Source organism: Mus caroli, unplaced genomic scaffold (genome assembly GCF_978045245.1).
Source record: "Mus caroli unplaced genomic scaffold, Mus_caroli_1 scaffold_9, whole genome shotgun sequence".
NCBI classification, from domain to species: Eukaryota; Metazoa; Chordata; class Mammalia; order Rodentia; family Muridae; genus Mus; species Mus caroli.
In genome coordinates this window covers 50,144,318-50,168,098 of record NW_028227264.1, presented here as the reverse complement: position 1 = coordinate 50,168,098, position 23,781 = coordinate 50,144,318, and the positions used below count along the sequence as shown (strand labels likewise).

Genomic DNA, 23,781 nt, shown 5'->3' with positions numbered 1-23,781 from the left:
TTGTTGGCATCAACAATAGTGTCTGGGTTTGGTGGTTGGTTATGGGATGGATTCCCAGGTGGGACAGTCTCTGGATGGTCATTCCTTCAGTCTCTGCTCTGAACTTTGTCTCTGTAACTTTGTTCATGGGGATTTTGTTCCCCCTTCTAAGAAGGATTGAAGTATCCATACTTTGGTCTTCCTTCTTTTTGAGTTTCATGTGTATTGCAAATTGTATGTATAGTGGGTATTCTGAGCTTTTGGGCTAATATCCACTTATCAGTGAGTGCATATCATGTATGTTCTTTTGTGATTGATTTAACTCACTTAGGATGATCTCCTCCAGATCCATCCATTTGTCTAAGAATTCCATGAATCCATTGTTTTTAACAGCTGAATAGTACTCCATTGTGTAAACGTACCACATTTTCTGTATCCATTTCTCTGTGTTGTTTCCAGCTTCTGGCTATTATAAATAAGGCTGTTATGAACATAGTGGAACATGTGTCCTTATTACAAGTTGGAGCATCTTCTGGGTATATACCCAGGAGAGGTATTGCTGGATCTTCCGGTAGTACTATGTCCAGTTTTGTGACTAAGCACCAAACTGATTTCCAGAGTGGTTGTACCAGCTTGCGATCCCACCAGCAATGGAGGAATATTCCTCTATATGCACATTCTTGCCATCATCTGCTGTCACCTGAGTTTTTGATCTTAACCATTCTTACTGGTGTAAGGTGGAATCTCAGGGTTGTTTTGATTTGCATTTCCCTGATGATTAAGGATGTTCAACCTTTTTGGTTTTGTTGTTGTTTGTTTGTTTGTTTGTTTGTTTGTTTTGGTGGCTCTCAGGCATTTGGTATTCCTCAGTCGAGAATTCTTTGTTTATCTCTTAACCAATTTTTTAAGTAGGGGTATTTGGTTTTCTGGAGTCCAACTTCTTGAGTTCTTTATATATATTGGATATTATCTTATCCCCCTATCAGATTTAGGTTTGGTAAAGATCTTTTCCCAATCTGTTGGTTGCTTTCTTGACTCTTTGACAGTATCCCTTGCCTTACAGAAGCTTTGTAATTTTATGAGGTCCCATTTGTTGATTCTTGATCTTATAGCATAAGCCATTGCTGTTCTGTTCAGGGATTTTTCCCCTGTGCCCATATCTTTGAGGCTCTTCCCAACTTTCTCCTCTATAAGTTTCAGTGTCAATGGTTTTATGTGGAGTTACTTGATCCACTTAGACTTCAGCTTTGTACAAGGGGATAAGAATGGATCAATTTCGCATTCTTCTACATGATAACCCCAAGTTGAACCAGCACCATTTGTTGAAAATGATGTCTTTTTTCCAACTGGATGGTTTTAGCTCCTTTGTCAAAGATCAAGCAACCATAGGTGTGTGGGTTCATTTCTGGGACTTCAATTCTATTCCATTGATCTACCTGTCTGACACTGTACCAGTACTATGCAGTTTTTATCACAATTGCTCTGTAGTACAGCTTGAGATCAGAAATGGTGATTCCACCAGAGCTTCTTTTATTGTTGATTATAGTTTTTGCTATCCTAGGTTTTTTGTTATTGCAGATGGATTTGCAAATTGCCCTTTCTAATTCTGTGAAGAACTGAGTTGGAATTTTGATGGGGATTGCATTGAATCTGTAGATTGCTTTCTAGAAGATAGTCATTTTCACTATATTTTCCTGCCAATTCATGAGCATGGGAGATCTTTCCATCTTCGGAGTTCTTCTTTGATTTCTTTCTTTAGTGACTTGAAGTTCTTATCATACAGATCTTTCGCTTCCTTAGTTAGAGTCATACCAAGGTATTTTATATTATTTGTGATTATTGTGCAGGGTGTTATTTCCCTAATTTCTTTCACAGGCTGTTTATTCTTTGTGTAGAGAAAGGTTACTGATTTGTTTGAGTTAATTTTATATCCAGCTACTTCACTGAAGTTGTTTATCAGGGTTAGAAGTTCTCTGGTGGATTTTTTAGGGTCACTTATGTATACTATCATATCACCTGTAAATTGTGATATTTTGACTTTTTCCCTTCCAATTTGTATGCCTTTGACCTTTTGTTTTCCAATTTTTCTGGCTAGCACTTCAAGTACTATATTGAATAGGAAGGGAGAAAGTGGGCAGCCTTGTCTAGTCCCTGATTTTAGTGGGGTTGCTTCATATTTCTTTCCATTTAGTTTGATGTTGGCTACTGGTTTGCTGTATATAACTTTGATTATGTTAGGTATGGGCCTTGAATTCCTGATCTTTCCAAGACTTTTATCATAAACGGGTGTTGGATTTTGTCAAATGCTTTCTCAGCATCTAATGAGATGAACATGTGGTTTTTGTCTTTGAGTTTGTTTATATAGTAGATTATGTTGATGGATTTCCATATATTAAACCATCCCTAGGATGAAGCCTACTTGGTCATGATGGATGATTGTTTTAATGTGTTCTTGGATTCTGTTTGCAACATTTTTTAGTGAGTATTTTTGCATCAATATTTATAAGGGAAATTGGTCTGAAGTTCTCTTTCTTTATTGGGTCTTTGTGTGGTTTAGGTATCAGAGTAATTGTGGCTTCATAGAACGAATTGGGTAGAGTACCTTCTGTTTCTATTTTGTGGAATAGTTTGAGGAGTATTGGAATTAGGTCTTCTATGGAGTTCTGATAGAACTCTGCACTAAACCCATCTTGTCCTGGGCTTTTTTAAGTTGGGAGACTAGTAATGACTGTTTCTATTTCTTTAGGGTATATGGGACTGTTTAGATCTTTAAATTGACCCTGTTTTAACTTTGGTCCCTGGTATCTGTCTAGAAAATTGTCCATTTCATGCAGGTTTTCCATTTTTGTTGAGCATAGCCTTTTGTAGTAGGATCTGATGATTTTTTGGAGTCCTCAGATTTTATTGTTGTGTCTCCTTTTTCATTTCTGATTTTGTTAGTTAGGATACTGTCCCTGTGCCCTCTAGTTAGTCTGGCTAATGGTTTATCGACCTTGTTGATTTTCTCAAAGAACCATCTCCTGGTTTGGCTGATTCTTTGTATAGTTCTTTTTGTTGCCACTTGGTTGATTTCAGCCCTGAGTTTGATTCTTTCCTGCTGACTACCTCTCTTGGGTGAATTTGCTTCCTTTCATTCTAGAGCTTTCAGTTGTGCTGTCAAGCTGCCAGTGTATGTTCTCTCCAGTTTCTTTTTGGAGACACTCAGAGCTATGAGTTTTCCTCTTTGGATTCTTTCATTGTGTCCCATAAGTTTGGGTATGTTGTGGCTTCATTTTCATTAAACCCTGAAAAGTCTTTAATTTATTTCTTTATTTCTTCCTTGACCAAGCTATTGTTGAGAAGAGTGTTATTCAGTTTCCACGTTTATGTTAGTTTTCTATTATTTATGTTTTGATTGACGACCAGCCTTAATCCGTAGTGATCTGATAGGATGCATGGGATTATTTCTCTATTTTTGTATCTGTTGAGGCCTGTTTTGTGACCGATTAAATGGTCAATTTTGGAGAAGGTACTATGAGGTGCTGAGATGAAGGTATATCATTTTGTCTTAGGATAAAATGTTCTATAGATATCTGTTAAATCCAAATTCTGTTATTTTCACTGTGTCTCTGTTTTGTTTCTGTTTTCAGGATCTATCCATTGATGAGAGTGGGATGTTGAAGTTTTCCACTATTATTGTGTGAAGTGCAACGTGTGTTTTGAGCTTTATCAAAGTTTCTTTAATGAATGTGGAAACACTTGCATTTGGAGCACAGAAGTTCAGAACTGAGATTTCATCTTGGCAGTTTTTTTTTTTCCTTTGATGAGTATGAAGTGTCCCTCTTTGTCTTTTTTGATAACTTGAGGTTGAAAATCGATTTTATTTAATATTAGAATGGCTACTCCAGCTTGTTTCTTCGGACCATTTGCTTGGAAAAAGAATACTAGCACATTTGTAATGTTGAGGGCCACTTTCGATGCAGAGGGTTGCTTCAGATGTGTGCATATGCATGTGTATGTACATGTAATTGAGTTTCATTGCTATCACTTGAAAAGAGTTTATTTTTTATTACTAAAGTAAATAAGGTAGAAAAAAAAGAGACGCCTTCCACTAGAAATAACATTTTCTTTTTAAAAATGTACAATAAACTATTTTTGTTAAGATGTATAAAATGAATAGTAGCTCCCAGATAAATGGTATTTTAGTTAATGAAAAAGATTTTGCTTCTTTGTATCTCTCTGACTTTAAGTAAAAACACACAGTTGAGAGAGGCAAAGACTTTCTTGCAGGGACTCCTGCTTTTGGTACACTCTCCCTCAGCTATTTCCTGTTCCCTCAGTCAAAGAGCCACTTTCCCCAGGGTGCCACAAGTAAGGAATTCCAGTTAAACTACTGAGTGATATTCAGAACTTAGAACCCCTTCTCATTGTTTTCCTCCTTGACCCTTGAGTTACCAAGGGGGGGGGGGGTGGGTGGGGATTATATGCTCTAATTTCATGGAAATAATGTTAGAATGGAACCAAGTGTCTGATATTTGACTCATTATAATCAATTTATATGACAGATGCATGATTTAGTAGTTCATGTTGCCTGAAGATCAGATTATCTAAGTTTCACTTAAACAAGGACATTTCAGCTCATTTAGAATTTAGACATGAACAATAACAAACACAATAAACTCCTGACCCCTAAGATTTGTTCCAGTTCCAAATGCTTGGTAATTCTGTGAGTCTATTGTTTCATGGCTCAGAAACTGGCCCAGGTTTCACGTGCTTTGTAGAACAGAATAAATATGTCCTATAGGAATACGCAGTAATCCAAAAGTGAGGTCATATTCTTCCCTATCATGGGAGCAAAGCTATACTGAGCTATGTCTACATAGATACCCGAGATAGCCATGGAAAAAGATTTAAAGATTTTTAAAAATAAACTCAAATAGAGTAAAAGTCTCTTTTAAAAAACATTTGAACTAATTTATGTTCTGAGTTTGGAGGGTGCCATTTTTCTTTTAATCTGACAGTTTTGAGGTAAATGTCCCTGGATTGTTCTTAAGAGAATTCACTGAGGTAGATTTAGTTCAACATGGTATCTGCAAATAGGGAAATTATGCTTTGCATATTTTAAATTATGCTTTTGCATAATTTACCAGAGAAATTGATATGTGTTCTGTCACAATCTATACTGATTGTTTAAAGTATGAAGGGGTCATGGAGAGAAGCTGAGGCTTCACACTGTGAGGCATCAGGAGAGGCCATCAGTGAAGACCTCGGTGGCTATTGAAGGCCTAGGTCTGATGGAGTCATTGCAAAGAAGTTGAGGCTTGGTGCTAGTAACAGAGTCTACAAGAGCTTACAGGTAAAAGTGCAGCCCAGTTGTAACAGAAGAACCCAGCAGTTGTGGAGATGCCAGTACGAGCCAGCCAGAACCTAGAAGATAAGCTGTGTGTGTTTCAGTGGGCAGAGCTGGAGAAGTAACCCAAGCCCTCTGGAGGAACGCAGAAGATCATGTGTGGATCCCAGGCATTGGACATTGAGTTATTTATACTGTTGGAGTTTAGTTTAGTTGTACTTGTGTACTGGCTAGTTTTGTGTCAACTTGACACAAGCTGGAGTTATCACAAGAGAAAGGAGCTTCAGTTGAGGAAATGCTTCCTTGAGATCCAACTGTAAGGCATTTTCTCAATTAGTGATCAAAGGGGAAAGGTCCCTTCTGAGTGGGACCATCCCTGGACTGGTAGTCTTGGGTTCTATAAGAGAGCAGGCTGAGCAAGTCAGAGGAAGCAAGCCAGTAAGGGACATCCCTCCATGGCTTCTGCATCAGCTCCTGCTTCCTGACCTGCTTGAGTTCCAGTCCTGACTTCCTTGGTGATGAGCAGCAGTATGGAAGTGTAAGCCGAATAAACCCTTTCCTCTCCAACTTGTTTCTTGGTCATGATGTTTGTGCAGGAATAGAAACCCTGACTAAGACAACTTGGTTCATATTGTGGCTGTGTCCTGGTTCTTCCCTCTTGAAGAAGGTATTTAATTTAATTTTGGTTTTTACAGTTCACAACTGAAAGACCTTGAAATTTTAAAAGAGAGTTTGGATTTTTAGAGCGATTATATATCTTAAAGAGACATTTTTGTTTTACATCTTATTTTATTTTGCTTAGTCACTTTACATGTGCACACTGCCCCCATTCGGGTCACCCCCTCCCACAATGCTTTCCCCTTCCTCTCCTCTTCTGAGCAGGTAAGGGCTACCCTGGGTATATACCACCCTGGCACATTAAGTCTGCTAGGCTAGGCACATCCTCTGCCTCTGAGGTCAGGCAAGTCAGCCCAGCTAGAACACATTCGATGTATGGGCTACAGGTTTTGGGATAACCCCCAGTTGTTCAGGACCCACATGAATATCAAGCTACATGTCTTCAATAGACTGAAATTTTGATGTGTTTTAATTTGTAAAGACTTTGGGGCTTTTAAAGTTATTTGTTTTTCACAGGGCCCCCAATGGAGGAGCTAGGGAAATTACCCAAGGTGTTGAAGGGGTCTGCAACCCTATAGGTGGAACAACAATATAAACTAACCAGTACCCCCAGAGCTCGTGTCTCTAGCTGCATATGTAGCAGAAGATGGCCTAGGTGGCCATCATTGGGAAGAGAGGCCCCTGGGTCTTGCAAACTTTATATGCCCCAGTACAGGGGAATGCCAGGGCCAAGAAGTGGGAGTGGGCGGGTAGAGGAGCAGGGCAGGGGGAGGGTATAGGGAACTTTTGGGATAGCATTTGAAATGTAAATAAAGAAAATATCTAATAAAAATATCAAAAAAGTTATTTGTTTTTAATATGAGATCTTGGGACTGAATAAGAAAGGAAGGGTTGGCCTTAGTAGTGATATGTTTGTGTGTCATGTTGACAAGGGGTCAGTTGTACTGGCTGGTTTTGTGTGACCACTTGACACAAGTTAGAGTCACTAGAGAGGAAGGGGAGGAGAGGAAAGGGGAAGCCAAAGAACAGGAAGAGGATGAGGATGAGCAGGAAGCAGGAGCAGCAGCTGAGATCAAGCATGGTGGCAGAGACCCTACTTAGCTCACAGGAAGCTTTGGTTCAGGTCTCAGCACTTGTCTGCATGCATACACACACATACACACTCACGCAGCTCCCCAGTCCCATGCATACACACAAAGCAAGTCACAGTTGAAAGCCACAGAGACGACAACTGTTCAGTTGTTAATCACGAGTTGACAATCACAAGTATCCAGAAGACAGTGTTTTAGCTCCGTCAGTCACTTTGACAGCTCTAAGTAACTGCTCATGTCCTTTAAGCATTTAACTACATGTAAACCCATGGCATAGTCTGCCTGGCAACATTATAATACTGTCACTTCAAGAACATTGTGTAAATGTTGTCAGATGATATCAAGAATTGTCTTGTTTTTTCCATTTCATATGATTCTCTGGAGATTTATCCATTCTGCTATGTGTCTTAGTAGATTATTCCTTTCTATTGCATTCCAGGTATAGGCACACAGATGTTTGTTTACCCACCAAAGCACACCAGGGTAGTTTCCTTATTTGAGCTAGAATAAAGAAGTATGCTAAACGATGTTTGCACAGGCTTTTCTGTGGCCACAGGGTGGCACTTACCTGGGATGAATGTTTGTGAAAATGAGTGGGATCATGGGTTGTAGAGGTGCTCTTTAAAAACATCAGTTGAGTTTACACATACCTGTTCCACTCTCCATTTCTAACATTGATTATGTTTCCCACACCCTCAATAATACTGGCACTATTTTAAACTTCCAAGCACGCTAAAAGATGTACAGTGATATTTTATTTTGGCTTTCAATTTTCCTAATTAATGTGAATCTTTGGTGTCTGTGCACTCTGTATCTTGAAATGCCTCTGCATATCTTTGTCTATTTTTGATTGGAGTGCATAAGCCATTCTATTTTAAGCACTTTTCAAATGTGCTTTATAGACAGTGATTCCTTGTTAGCTAAGTGATTTGTAAAGACTTTCTCCTACTCTTTGCAAAGAAAGTGGTTTTATTTCTTAACAGGGTCTCTCATGGAACAAATATTTTCATTTTGATGAAGTCTAATTCGTCATTTCTTTTTCTCATGCTCTTGGGGGTCAATTCTAAGTACAAAGGATCCCACACCCAGTCATGAAGACTGTTTCTTGTATTTTCTAAAGGTTTATAACTTTAGATTTCATATTTTACTCCATAACACATTAAAAAAAATCACAGTGTTTAGAAGATTTGGAACTTGAGTTATTGTTAATATTTTGCTTTGGGTGACCAAATCTCTGGTTTTATTGGAAAAAAAACAAAACAAAACAAACAAAACCTCGAAATGATCTTTCCTCCATAGAATTGCTTTTGGACTTTTGTTAACGAGCACACATTTATATGCAACTGTTTTTAGACTTTCTGTTGGATTTCTCTATTCTGACTCTACTCTGTCACACATGAATTTTGTCCCTGTAGCTATGAATTCAGACTAGCTAGCGATTTGAACTCTTTTCTTTCAAAATTTGCTTTGGCTATTAGTTTCTTTGTTTTTTCATATTAACTTTCAAACAACTTGTCTATAGCTACAAGAAATCTTATAGGAATTTTGTTAAGATTGCACTGAATTTGTATATTGATTTGGGGAAAATTGACAGCTCTGCTCTGTGGGGTCTTATGATCCATGAACAACACGGTAACTCTGGCACTTTCAGCGCATAAATCCTCATATGTTTTACTAGAGTTATTCCTAAATACTTCATATTTTGAGCAGCATTATATATTTTTTCAATTATTTATTAGATATTTTCTTCATTTACATTTCAAATGCTAACCCAAAAGTCCCCTATACCCTCCCCTAACCCTGCTCCCCTACCCACCCACTCCCACTTCTTGGCCCTGGCATTCCCCTGTACTGGGGCATATAAAGTTTGCAAGATCAAGGAGCCTCTCTTCCCAATGATGGCCAACTAGGCCATCTTCTGCTACATATGCACCTAGAGACACAAGCTCTGGGTAGTACTGGTTAGTTCATATTGTTGTTCCACCTATAGGGTTGCAGAGCCCTTGAGCTCCTTGGGTAATTTCTCTAGCTCCTCCATTGGGGGCCCTGTGTTCCATCCTATGGATGACTGTGAGCATCCACTTCTGTATTTTCCAGGGTCTTGTCGGCAAAATCTTGCTGGCATATGCAATTGTGTCTACGTTTGGTGGCTGTTTATGGGATGGATCCCTGGGTGGGGCAGTCTCTGGATGGTCCATCCTTTGTTCATTGCCAATTTCTAGAAAAATACCTGGTCTTTGCATAGTTGTGTGAACCTCCTGAGCTCATTTATTAGTTTAAAGAAGATTTGGTAATCCCTGAGATAAATAGGCACAGTCTTATTTCTAATATTCTAATATACATATACCTTTTGTGTTACAAAACTGACTAGGGATTTTAGTGCTGTGCCTAACTCTATGATCTCCATGTGCCTAACATTTTCAAAACCTACTAAACTGCCTTATAAGGTCATAATTGCCCATCTTCAATTTACAAGAGGTCTAGTTACCCCATGGCAACCTGTGGTGTTACTTGATTAGCCTTTAGCACCATAATTTTAGCTATTTTTTTCCAGACTTACTGACACCAAATGGTGTTTTAATTGTTTTTCTTCTAGTTTATCTAGAGATGGAAACTTAAAATGTATACTTGCCAGATGTCTTCTTCAACCTCAGCATGGGAGGCAGAGGCAGGAAGACTTCTGTGAGTTAGTTCAAGGCTAGCCTCCTCTACATGGTGAGGTCCAGGACAGCCAGGACTACATTCTCTGTCTTAAACAAAACAAACAACAAAACACAACACAAAATGAAAACCAAACCCAGAACCTCAAAATTAAAAAAGCTGCTGTTATATGATATATTTCTTTTTATTATGTGTTTCTGTTTATTTGTTTTTTCTCATGTCACTGTGTGAATTGATTTACTTATTTTGTTGTGAAAGTTATTAAAAAGGTCTACATAAAAAAAGCTCTACCTGATATATATTCTGAAAAAATATTTTATACTTATTTGTTATTTAGTTTTATCATTTTATTTGTACATGGACATTATATGAAGTATATGATACATGTTAATATAATATGAGCACTAGGCCTTCTCCTCTCTTCTTTACCCATAGCTCTGATACCCTGTTCAGTTCAACTAGTCTTTCCAACTACCAACTACTCTAGTACTGTTTTAAAACTTGTTATGAGTTCTTTGTGTATTTCACATCATCCATCCTAATCCCATGTATCTCGGTCTCCCCTCATACCTGCCCTCCTCCATTGCTACCTCCCCCAAGGCTCTACAGAGAAAAACCAAATCATATTGTGGAAGCTGTAGTGTGTCACAGTGTGCCATGCAGTATCTTCTGTCCACACTTCTTTGCTTGCAAATGTTCATTGTCTGGTAACAGGCCTCTGGCTTCTATCAATACTGGATCCTCCCTGGGACTCCTCTTATATATCCTGTTGTTTCCCTGTGTCATGGACCTCCTGTGCTTTTGGATCTGTAGAACTAGCCCCTTCATGACTCAAGCAGTTCATTGGTAGTATAGCTGTTAAGGCATGCCAATTGAAAGCCTTTGATCTGGGGCCTAGAGGTATGTGAGCTGGTCTACAAGGAGGCTTTCCCACTCTCACATCCTAGGGGCCAGCTTACCAGAACCTTCACAATCAGTGACACCTGTATGCTGCTGCCCAGGTGAGGTGTAGTAGGTGAGGGACATGACCAGTTTTTCCACTCTCCTGATTCTGGAGCCAATTCTCCCACCTGCCATAGGTGGCAAGGAATGAGAGAAGGGAGGAAGGCATCTTGCCCTCCTCCATGCTATGCTACTGCACATCAGACAGGAGGCAGGGCTGGATTTCCCACACTGTAAGCCCCACATCTGGGGTAAGCTCTACCATGCTGCCCAAGCGACATGCAGGGCCCACTTGTTCTCTTAACTGCTGCAGCAGGTGAAGGTCACCGATAGCTCTCCTGCTCTAATGACCTCAGGGTCAGCTCTCCTGCCTGCTGTAGGTGACAAAGGTCAAGGGTGTGGATCTCTTCCTCACCCAAGTCACTACACGGGTGAGAGTAGGACATGCTGTCCCATGCTCATGTTCTCAGAACTGCCTTGCCTGTGGCCCTGCCACCAAGGTCAGATCTACTATGCTGCCCAGGTAAAGTATAAAGCCCACTCTCCCAAGTACTGCATCTGGTAAGAAGCAAGGATAGTTTTCCTGTCTTATAAACCCAGGGCCAGGTCTCGGACCTGTTGCAAATGGTAAGAGTCGAGGGAGAAGAGGATGTCTTTTGTCATCCATGCCATGGTCTGGAAGAAGAGTGGCAGGGCCACCTCTCCCAGGCTTGTATCCACAACCCCTGCTTTGTGCAGGCCCTCAGCTCTCTCCTGTTCTCATGCCCCTAGAACTAACTCTTCCACAATGATCAGGTGAGAAGTGAAGCCTGTTCTGCACAGCCCTCAGACACCAGCATGTCCCTAGACATCAACACAGAAGTAGGGATATCTGCCTAGCCTTTGGTAATAACAGACCCTTGCTGCTTCAGGGCCACAGACCCAGGCAGATGTGACTCCCTGGTAGCAACACGTGCCGTTCCTCACTACCCTGGAACATCCAGTTCTGCCTCTCTTCACTGGGCCCACATCCTTCTGTTTTTATTTGTTTATCTCTTTTATGTCTCTACTATTTACTTGCTCCTCTTAGAGGTGCCTGCAGTCTCTGAGTATCTGAGGTCATCTCAGGAGTGGTCTCTGGAGTGCTATGCCCTGCCCGTGCATTATGTTGCCAGGTAGGGGTTATTGATCTGTCCCTCAAGGCCTGCACAGAGCTGGACTGGTGGTCATCTCAGGCTTACTCCTAGCCTTGGCCCACCTGAGTGGCCCCATAGGAGGCCCAGGAGTCTGTTGTCTGTCTTGGACTCACTCAAGCCTGCGGGCCCTGCAATCTCAGGAGGGGTTCTTCTAGACTCTGGCTTGCTATCCATTTTGGGAGCCTGTTGAGGCCTTCTTGGTACCAGACTGGTGGATATCTCAGGCTTGCTTTTTCTAGGATACTGATCATTCAGATTTATACAGGTCAGAACACTGAGCATAGATATAGCCTTTCTTCTCCCTGCCATCTACTGACGCACAAGTGACACAGTGGCTGCACCTGCAACACCTACAGGGTCGTCTGGGCATTTTAAATTTCCCTTTGTAGTGGGTAGATTAGACTATCTGAATGTAATAAAGGAATAGATGTTAGTGGAAAAGCATTTACCTTAATTTTTCTGATTATTTCAGACAAAACATAACACATTATACTCATTTCTATTGGATATTTTATTTATTTACATTTCAAATGTTATCTCCCTTCCCGGTTTCCAACCTGGAACCCCCTTATCCCATCGTCTCTCTCCCTATCCCACCTATGCGCTCCCACCTCACCACCTGGTATTACAATACACTGAGGAATAGAGCCATGACGGACCAAGGGCTCTCCTCCCATTGATGTCTGACAAGGCCATCCTTTGCTACGTATGCATGTGGAGCCATAGGTCCCTCCATGTGTACTCTTCAGTAGGAGGTTTTGTCCCTGGGAACTCTGGGGCGGGGAGGGGGGGTCTGGTTGGTTGATATTGTTGTTCTTCCTATGGTGTGGGAAGCCACATGTGCCGTTGCAGGATGGCGCTGGCTTCCACTGGCCACCACGCATACATAGGCAGTAAAGTTTTTTTTGTCAAGATGAGGTTTTGAGGATTAACCAAAATTAACCAATCAGATGAGAGACAAGTTAACCAATCAGATGAGAGACAAGTTAACCAATCAGATGAGAGACAAGTTAACCAATCAGATGTAGGCATGCAAATGAGGTGGTAAGCATAACCCAAGCACAACCAATCCGGGTGTGAGACACGCCTCTCCTAGGCCTATGTAAGCAGCACCAGTTCTGGGCTTGGGGTCTCTTCACCTCTGCAATCAAGCTCTCCCAATAAACGTGTGCAGAAGGATCCCATTGCAGCGTCGTTCTTGCTGGTGAGCCAGGGAGCGCCCAAGACTGGGTGGAAAACCCTTTCATTCCTTTCTTTAACTCCTGCATTGGGGACCCCGTGCTCAGTCCAGTGGTTATCTGTAAGGATCCACCCCTGTATTTGTCAGGCTCTCACAGAACCTCTCAAGAGACAGCTATATCAGGCTCCTGTCAACAAGCATCCACAATAGTGTCTGGGTTTGGTGTCTGTATATAGGATGAATCCCCAGGTAGGACATATCTGGATGGCCTTTCCTTTAGTATATGCTCCACATATTTTCTTAATAATTCTTTCCTTGAGGATTTTGTTCCCCCTTCTAAGAAGGATTGAAGCATCCACTCTTTGTTATTTCTTCTTCTTGAGTTTCATGTGATCTGTGAATTGTATCTTGGGTATTCCGAGCTTTTGGGCTAATATCCACTTACCAATGAATGCATACATGTGTGTTCTTTTGTTTCTTTTTTGCCTCACTAAACATGATATTTTCTAGTTCCATCCATTTGTGTCAGAATTTCATGAAGTCATTGTTTTTAATAGCTGAGTAGTACTCCATTGTGTCAATGTACCACATTTTCTGTATCTATTCCTCTGTTGAGGGACATCTGGGTTCTTTCCAGCTTCTGGCTATTATAAATAAGGCTGCTATGAACATATGGGAGCATGTGTGCTTGTTATATGTTGGAACATCTTTTGAGTATATGTCCACCAGTGGTATAGCTGGGTTCTCAGGTAACACTGTGTCCAATTATCAGAGGAACCACCAAAATGATTTCCAGAGTGGTTGTACCAGCTTGCAATCCCACCAAAAATGGAGGAGTGTCCCTCTTTCTCCGCATTCTTGCCAGCATCTGCTATCACCTGAGTTTTTGATCTTAACCATTCTGACTGGTGTGAGGTAGAATCTCAGAGTTGTTTTGATTTGCATTTCCTTGATGACTAAGGATGTTGAACACTTCTTTAGGTGCTTCTCAGCCATTTGGTATTCCTCAGTCATGAATTCTTTATTTAGTTTTGTTCCCCATTTTTCAATAGGGTTATTTGGTTCTTTGGAGTCTAACTTCTTGAGTTCTTTGTATATATGGGATAATAGCCCTCTATCTGATGTAGGGGTGGTAAATATCTTTTCCCAATCTGTTGGTTGTCATTTTGTCCTATTGACAGTCTCTTTTGCCTTACAGAAGTTTTGTAATCTTATGAGGTCCCATTTGTCAATTCTTGATCTTAGAGCATAATCCATTAGTGTTCTGCTTAGAACTTTTCCCGTGTGCCCATGTGTTCGAGGCTCTTCCCCACTTTCTCTTCTATTAATTTAAGTGTGTCTGGTTTTATGTGGAGGTCCTTGATCCACTTGGATTTGAGCTTTGTACACGGAGATAAGAATGGATTAATTTGCATTCTTTTACATGCTAACCTCCAGTTGAACCAGCACCATTTGTTGAAAAAGCTGTCTTTGTTCCACTGAATGATTTTAGCTCCTTTTTCTAAGATCAAGAGACCATAGATGTGTGGTTTCATTTCTGGGTCTTCAATTCTATTCCAGTGATCAATGTGACTGTCTCTGTACCAATATCATGCAGGTTTTATCACTATTGTTATGTAAAACAGCTTGAGGTCAGGGATGATGATTCCCCGATAAGTTCTTTTATTGTTGAGAATAGTTTTTGTTATCCTGCAATTTTTTTTTGTTATTCCAAATGAATTTGCAAATTGCTCTTTCTAACTCTATCAAGAATTGAAAAAAAAAAAAAAAGAATTGAGTTGAAATTTTGATGGTGATTGCATTGAATCTGTATATTGCTTTTGGCAAGATTGCCAGTTTTACTATATTAACCCTGCCAATCCATGAGCATTAGAGATTGTTCCATCTCCTGAGATCTTTGATTTCTTTCTTGAGAAACTTGATGTTCTTGTGATATAGATCTTTCACTTGCTTGTTTAGAGTCACACCAAGGTATTTTATATTATTTGTGATTATTATGAAGGGTGTCATTTCCCTAATTTCTTTTGCATTCTATTTATCCTTTGAGTAGAGGAAGGCTACTGATTTATTTGAGTTAGTTTTATATCCAGACACTTTGCTGAAGTAGTTTATCAGGTTTAAGAGTTCTCTGGTGGAATTTTTCAGATCACATAAGTATACCATTATGTCATCTACAAAGCATGATATTTTGACTACTTCCTTTCCAATTTGTATCCCTTTGACATCCTTTTTTTGTTTAATTGCTCTGGATACTATACTGAGTACTATAGGGAATAGGATGGGAGAGCTTGGGCAGCCTTGTCTAGTCCCTGATTTTAATGGGATTGCTTCAAGTTTCTCTCCATTTAGTTTGATGTTGGGTACTGGTTTACTGTATATTGCTTTCTTTTTTTTTCAAATTTATTTTTTATTATTTTCTTTTTAAAAATTACGTATTTCTTTCATGTACATTTCCAATGCTATCCCAAAAGTCTCCCCACCACCTTCCCTCTCCCCTCCCACTTCTTAGCCCTGATGTTCCCCTGTATTGAGGCATATAAAGTTTGCAAGACCGATGAGCCTCTCATTCCAATGATGGCCAACTAGGCCATATTCTGATACATATGCAGCTAGAAACATGAGCTCTGTGGGGAGGGGCAGGGGTTGTACTGGTTAGTTCATATTGTCGTTCCACCTATAGGGTTGCAGACCCCTTTAGCTCCATGGTTACTTTCTCTAGCTCCTTCATTGGGGGCCCTGTGATCCATCCAATAGCTGACTGTGAGCATCCACTTCTGTGTTTGCTAGGCCCGGCATAGCCTCACAAGAGACAGCTATATCTGGGTCCTTTCAGCAAAATCTTGCTAGTGTATACAATGGTGTCAGCATTTGGAGGCTGATTATGGGATGGATCCCCCGGTATAGCAGTCTCTAGATGGTCCATCCTTTCATCTCAGCTCCAAACTGTGTCTCTGTAACTCCTACCATGGGTGTTTTGTTCCCAATTCTAAGAAGGGGCAAAGTGTCCATCTTTTGGTCTTCATTCTTCTTGAGTTTCCTGTGTTTTGCAGATTGTATCTTATATCTTGGGTATTCTAAGTTTCTGGACTAATATCCACTTATCAGTGAGTACATATTGTGTGAGTTCTTTTGTGATTGGGTTACCTCACTCAGGATGATGCACTCCAGGTCCATTTGGAGTCTATTTGGAGTTCTGTAGGCTTCTTGTATGTTCATGGGCATCTCTTTCTTTAGATTTGGGAAGTTTTCTTCTATAATTTTGTTGAAGATGTTTGCTGGTCCTTTGAGTTGAAAATCTTCATTCTCATCCACTCCTATTATCCGTAGGTTTGGTCTTCTCATTGTGTCCTGGATTTCCTGGATGTTTTGAGTTAGGATCTTTTTGCATTTTGCATTTTCTTTGATTGTTGTGCCAATGTTCTCTATGGAAACTTCTGCACCTAAGATTCTCTCTTCCATCTCTTGTGTTCTGTTGCTGATGCTGGCATCTATGGTTCCAGATTTCTTTCCTAGAGTTTCTATCTTCAGTGTTGCCTCACTTTGGGTTTTCTTTATTGTGTCTACTTCCCTTTTTAGGTCTAGTATTGTTCATTTCCATCACGTGTTTGGATGTGTTTTCCTTTTTTTCTTTAAGGACTTGTAACTCTTTAGCAGTATTCTCCTGTATTTCTTTAAGTGAGTTATTAAAGTCCTTCTTGATGTCGTCTACCATCATCATGAGATATGCTTTTAAATCCTGGTCTAGCTTTTCTGGTGTCTAGCTGTTCGGGTGTTCGCCAAGACTGGGCGAGGTGGGAGTGCTGCGTTCTGATGATGGAGAGTGGTCTTTGTTTCTGTTAGTAAGATCCTTACCTTTGCCTTTCGCCATCTGGTAATCTCTGGAGTTAATTGTTATAGTTGTCTCTGGTTAGAGATTGTTCCTCTGGTGATTCTGATAGCCTTTATCAGCAGATAAAGAGACTAGTTCTCTCACTTGAGTTTCAGTTGTCAGAGCACTCTTTGTAGGCAAGCTCTCCTCTTACAGGGAATGTGCACAGATATCTGGCATTTGGACCTCCCTCCAGTGGTCCTAAGATCGCGTGGAGAGTCCTCTAGCAGACCTTGGGCATGTCTGCCGACTCAGCCACCAAGGTGACCTGGTGCTGGTGCCGACCGGAAGGGTCTTGTGATCCTGGTCAGGCCAGGTTTCCTGCTTCTCTAATCCTGTCTCATGTCCAGTGTGTGAGTTGTGTTCCACTCACAGGTGGTCCTAAGATTGTGTGGAGAGTCCTCTAGGGGACCTTGCTGGTGTCTGCCGACTCCTTGCCCAAGGTGACTCAGTGCTGGCACTGACTGGAAGGCTGCATATTGCTTTTGTTATACTTATGTATGGGCCTTGAATTCCTGATATTTCCAAAACTTTTATCATGAAGGACTGTTGAATTTTGTCAAATGCTTTCTCAGAATCTAATGAAATAATCATGTGGTTGTTTTCTTTGAGTTTGTTTGTATAGTGGATTATGTTGATGGATTTACGTATATTAAATCATCCCTGCATCCCTGTGATAGATGATGATCTGCATCATGATAGATGATTGTTTTAATGTTTTCTTGGATTGGATCTGTGAGAATTTCATTCAGTATTTTTGCATTGATATTCATAAGTGAAATTGGTCTGAAGTTCTCTTTCTTTGTTGGGTGTTTATGTGGTTTAGACACAAGCATGATTGTGGCTGCATAGAAAGAATTGGGTAGTGTTCCTTTGGTTTCTACTTTGTGGAAAAGTTTGAAGAGTATTGATAGTAGGTCTTCTTTGTAGGTCTGATAGAATTCTGCACTAAACCCATGTGGTCCTGGGCTTTTTTGGTTTGGGAGACTTTTAATAACTGCTTCTATTTATTTAGGGTTATGGGACTGTTAAAATGGTTTATCTGATCCTGATTTAACTTTGGTATCTGGTATCTGTCTAGAAAATTGTTCATTTCATCCAGATTTCCCAGTTTTGTTGAGTAGCTTTTGTAGTAATGTCTGATGATTTTTTTGAATTTCCTCAAGTTTTGTTGTTATGTCTCCCTTTTCAGTTCTGATTTTCTTAGTTTTGATACTGTCTCTGTGCCCTCTAGTTAGTCTGGCTAAGGTTTATCTATCTCATTTATTTTCTCAAAGAATCAGCTCCTTTTCTTCTTTTCCTTCCTTCCTTCCTTCCTTCCTTCCTTCCTTCCTTCCTTCCTTCCTGCCTGCCTGCCTGCCTGCCTGCCTGCCTGCCTGCCTGCCTGCCTGCCTGCCTGCCTTCCTTCCTTCCTTCCTTCCTTCCTTCCTTCCTTCCTTCCTTCCTTCCTTTCTTTCTTTTTTATTGTTTGTATAGGTCTTTTGGTTTCTACTTGTTTGATTTCATCCCTGAGTTTGATTATATCCTGCTGTCTATTCCACTTGGGTGTATTTGCTTCTTTTTGTTCTAGAGCTTTCAGATGTGCTGTTAAGCTGCTAGTGTATGCTCTCTCCAGTTTCATTTTCGAGGAACTCAGAGCTATGAGATTTCCTTTGAGCATTGCTTTAACTGTGTCCCATAAGTTTGTATGTGTTGTGCCTTCATTTTCATTAAATTCTAAAAATTCTTTAATTTCTTTATTTATTCCTTGACCAAGTTCAGCTTCCATACGTATGTGGGTTTTCTGTTGTTTTTTTTGTTATTGAAGACCAGCCTCCGTCCGTGGTGATCTGATAGGATGCATGGGATTATTTCAATCTTCTTGTATCTGTTGAGGCTTGTCTTGTGACAGATTATATGGTCAATTTTGGAGAAGGTACCATGAGGTGCTGAGAAGAAGGTATATTCTCTGGGTTTATGTTGAAATGTTCTGTAGATATCTGTTAAATCCATTTGGTCCATAGCTTCTGTTAGTTTCACGGTGTCTCTGTTTAGTTTGTGTTTCCATGATCTGTCATTGATGAGAGTGGGGTGTTGAAGTCTCCCACTATTATTATGTGAGGTGCAATGTGTGCTTTGAACTTTAGTAAAGTTACTTTTATGAATGTGGATGCCCTTGCATTTGTAGCATAGATGTTCAGAATTGAGAGTTCATCTTGGTAGATTTTTCCTCTGATGAGTATGAAGTACCCTTCTTATATTTTTTTGATGTTGATTTTATTTGACATTAGAATGACTACTCCAGCTTGTTTCTTGGGATCATTTGCTTGGAAATTTTTTTTCCAGACATTTACTCTGAGGTAGTATCTGTCTTTGTCACTGACATGCATATCCTGTATGCAGCAAAATTCTTGGTCCTGTTTACATATCAAGTCAGTTAGTTTATGTCATTTTATTGGGGAATTGATTCCATTGATGTAAAGAGATATTAAGAGAAAGTGATTGTTGCTTCCTGTTATTTTGTTGTCAGAGGTGGAATTATGTTTGTGTGGATATCTTCCTTCCTTGTGTTGGAGTTTTCCATTTATTATCCTCTGTAGGGCTGGACTTGTGGAAAGATGTTGTGAAATATTTTTTCATGGAATATCTTAGTTTCTCCATCTATGTTAATTGAGAGTTTTGCCTGGTATGGTAGCCTGGCCTGGCATTGGTGTTCTCTTAGGGTCTGTATGACATCTGTCTGGGATCTTCTGGTTTTTAGAATCTTAGGTGAGACATCTGGTGTGATTCTGATAGGTCTGCCTTCATATGTTACTTGACATTTCCCCTTTACTGCTTTTAATATTCTTTCTTTGTTTTGTGCATATGGTGTTTTGGTTACTATGTCACAGGAGGAATTTCTTTTCTGGTCCATTCTATTTGGAGTTCCGTAGGCTTCTTTTATGTTCATGGGCATCTCTTTCTTTAGGTTAGGGACGTTTTCTTCTATAATTTTGTTGAAGATATTTACTGGCCCTTTAAGTTGGGAATCTTCATTCTCTTCTAAACCTATTATCCTTAGGTTTGGTCTTCTCACTGTGTCCTGGATTTCCTGGATGTTTTGGGTTAGGAGCTTTTTGCATTTTGCATTTTCTTTGATTGTTCTGCCAATGCTTTCTATGGTATCTTCTGCACCTGAGATTTTCTCTTCTATATTTTGTATTCTGTTGGTGATGCTTGCATCTATGCCTCCTGATCCCTTTCCAAGGTTTTCTATCTCTGAGGTTGTCTTCCTTTGTGATTTCTTTATTGTTTCTATTTCCATTTTTAGGTTCTGAATGGTTTATTCAATTTCTTCACCTGTTTGGTTGTTCTTTCCTGTTATTCCTTAAGGGATTTTTGTGTTTCCTTTTTAAAGGCTTCTAGCTGTTTACCTGTGTTCTCCTGTATTTCTTTAAATGAGTTATTTATGTCCTTCTTAAACTCTATCATCATCATGAGATATGATTTTAAATCAGAATCTTGCTTTTCCAATGTGTTGTGGTATCCAGGACTTGCTGTAGTTGGAGAATTGGGTTCTGATGATGCCAAGTAGCCTTGGTTTCTGTTGCTCAGTTTCTTGTGCTTGCTTCTTGCCATCTGGCTATCGCTCGTGTTCATCTTGCTGTCTCTCACTGGTGCCTGTCCCTCCTGTGAGCCTGTGAGCCTGTAATTGTAGGTCTGTCAGCACTCCTGGGAGACCAACTTTCTCCAGGTGGGATTTGGGTCTAGAGAGCTGTGTCCCAGTGTTAACTCAGGTCACAGGCCAACATATTATATTCTTAGATAATTAAAATTTATTTTATATTATGCTGATTATTATTACTACTATTAATATTGATTTTATGATACCTTAACCATTTGTGATTAAATGATTCAGAGCATCAGAAAGTAGAAACATGGTATGGATAGAGAGGACATCATATTTATATATTTAATCCCAAATGCAATTCCTCCTGTTTGCTGGGAATTGACCCTCCTTGTCTTCTTTTACTAAGTGGTACCACACTGTAGCAGTAATGACAGCCCTCAAACTTCAGAAGTGTACCAGACTTTTATTCTCCTACACATTATGAATCACCACCTCTGGCCAGCCATGCCTGTCAGTGTTTTGATACTGTCCCTCCAGCTCTTTACCATGGCCCTCTATTTCCTGGTTTAATGTAGTTCAGACTTTGGTGTGATTAGATCCTGTCAGTGGTTCCATCCCCAGTCTCTGATTCTGTAGGTCTGAGTGGATCTAGTGAGTTTTTATTTTTGTCAAGTTTTTTTGGTGATGCTAGTGCTTCTGGATAAAGACCATGTTCTGAACTCTGACCTAGACTGTTACTATTATTCTCTCCTTTTGCCTTAATCCTTTGAGACAGTCTCTTGAAGCTGGAGCAAATCTGGGTCCAGCAAGCTCCATCAACTATTCTGTCTCCATCACATAATGCTGAGGTTATAGGCAAGAATTTGTTATGACCAACTTTTTATATGGCTGCTAAAGATGAAAATTCAGACATGTGTACCTGGCCAGCAAGCACTCGTCTTGCATAATTTCTCAAGACCCAATATTGTAATTTTGTAATTCTTAATATCCTTAAACAAGTACATATTTATTCTGTATTGAATTTCACAGGTATGTATCAGACTTCAGGTCTGGAAGGTCAGCCCTAAAAATACTAACTTCTTCCTGTTTTATTGCCTATACACAAACACCATCCAGACTTTTGGTTGTTGACATGTCCAAACATTGGTTGATGACAGCCTCATCAAACATGACTGAACTAGCGTCTTGGGAACAATGCTCTGTGCTAGGTGATGGTAATGATGAGAACTCTAGTGCATAGTTGTGGCAGTGAATGCACGAAATTGTATTTGACTCCTGAAATCAATGCAATGTTGCTATCAGAGAATTTATTTCCTGCTGAGTTTCTCAAATTTATAGAAAACCAGGAATCATTGTGATATTTATGTTTTCCTATGGAGAACTGGACAACAACTCAGTGACCACAGCAATGAAATTGGAAAGTTCTCTTATAAATGGGAGGACTTATAAATTTCAGTGTTTTATCATGCTCAGCTCCTATCAGAAGTAGAATCTAAGTGGGAAGGCTTCTGTCAGGCATGCTCAGCTTCATCTTTCTATTCTTGAATCACATATAATTTGTTTTGAACTCATAAAACTATAAAATCTGAGAGTGTCATTGAGCCGAGAGATATTCTTCCTGCAAAGAGTTATCTTTAGGCTTTTATGAGAACAAGAGTGCCAGTAAGTACTTGGTCAGGCTCAGAGAGGAAGGGGTTGCCACAGAGGCAGATCCTCTTGTCTCATTGACTTTTATTCACCAGAGGTCTTGTTTTATAAAGAAACTAGTGCTACATTAACACCCATCAAGGCTGTGTGTCTGTCTGCATATAAATGCAGTGTGTGTGTGTGTGTGTGTGTGTGTGTGTGTGTATGTGTATGTGTGTGTATATTGGAGGGCATGTTGGATGTATATGTTTAAGTGAATATTAAAGCTTAATTATGTGGTTTTAACATTTGAAGACCTCACATTTCCCCTATGACTTGAGGGAGTAAAAAGAGCCCATTATCACTTTTTAAGCCAGATGTTTTGCTTAACAGAGCTGCTCTGATCCCTGCACCTGTCTCGACCAGCAGTTGTAGGATTAATGTAAGAGGCTGAATTTAAAAATCTGGACAACTGCAAGAGAGCAAGCGAATGGTGTGAAAATGAGCAGGCTTCCAGCATAAAGGATTTACTGTTTATGACATCAGGCAGCACACAGTATTGGCAGGAGAACATGAGAATGCCCCATTCCCTTTCTGTCCATGAATGCTCGTATACATTACCAAGTGACAATTATAGGGACTTTGGACAAGTACAGAAACAGAAGTAGAGGATTGGGGTTTCCCTTGGAGGAAGCAGTGCTATATTATACCGTCCATGTGTGAGACAGCCGTAGAGTTACATGGCATTAGATATCATTTCTGGTGGATTATGACAATTACAAAATGAAGAAAACAAGCCTCACCCCATAAAGAGTTTTTCAACCATGCATCTTAAAGAAAACAACAGCTTGTTACACGAAAGTAACTCTCTTAAATGATAATTTTTACAATGCACATGGCAAAATATTCTTATTTATATAAAAGCAAAAAATAACAGCAACAACAACAAAAAAAACCCACAAAAAATCAAACTTCACTTTTCTTGGGACAAAACATGACTGGAAATTCTGACTGAGCTTGATAAGTACATATTCTTTTCTTTAATAAAGATAAAATTACACAGACACTCTGAACCACGTGCAAATGCATACCCAACACCCCTCATACTTGAGTAAATGTTAGCTTTATGCATCAGACTCAAACAAGATACAATGGTACCTTCTAAATCAACTAAATGTTAATGTGTTCCTACTTGTCAGATTGTTTTTTATATCTGGATTAAGAAATTGTGTATAGATGGAGCTCTAAGTATTGAAATGAGTAATACCTTGCTTAAGGAACAAAGGATAGGAATTTTTAAATGTTAATGTGTTCATTTCTTTAAGATGTTGGCACTACATTTGCAGTCTAGCAGAGGGTTAGTGTCTAAACTTCATAAGGCTCAACAGCGCCCTTGAGCCTTGACTCCTCAGACTGGGAATTTTTGTAAGGATTATGGGAGCTAGTGTGTATGAAAAGCACTTTGTAATTTGCTTAAACATGGCTTACACATGTTACCTCTTAACTTTCAATTAAATTTGTAGATGACAATCTAAACTGATTTGTTTGAGATTATACTAAGAATAGCGATGAAACAGAATCACACTAAAAGCAAGTGTTGTATTTCAGATGCAAAGATACAGGGATTTTCTCACACAGATCTTAGAAAGGGTGCTTTTCTTTTGTGAACGTAGGTTGCAGTGTTATCCTCATAATCTCATGCATTCACCAGCAACACACTGGG

General features: G+C 39.8%; 1 non-coding gene across 1 annotated transcript; it reads right to left on the bottom strand.

Moving 5' to 3' along the window:
* Positions 1-12,026: 12,026 nt before the first annotated feature.
* LOC115032240 (small nucleolar RNA SNORA17) lies at positions 12,027-12,157 on the bottom strand. The gene has a single exon (XR_003837894.1). It is a non-coding gene; the product is annotated as a small nucleolar RNA SNORA17 (small nucleolar RNA).
* Positions 12,158-23,781: the final 11,624 nt, after the last annotated feature.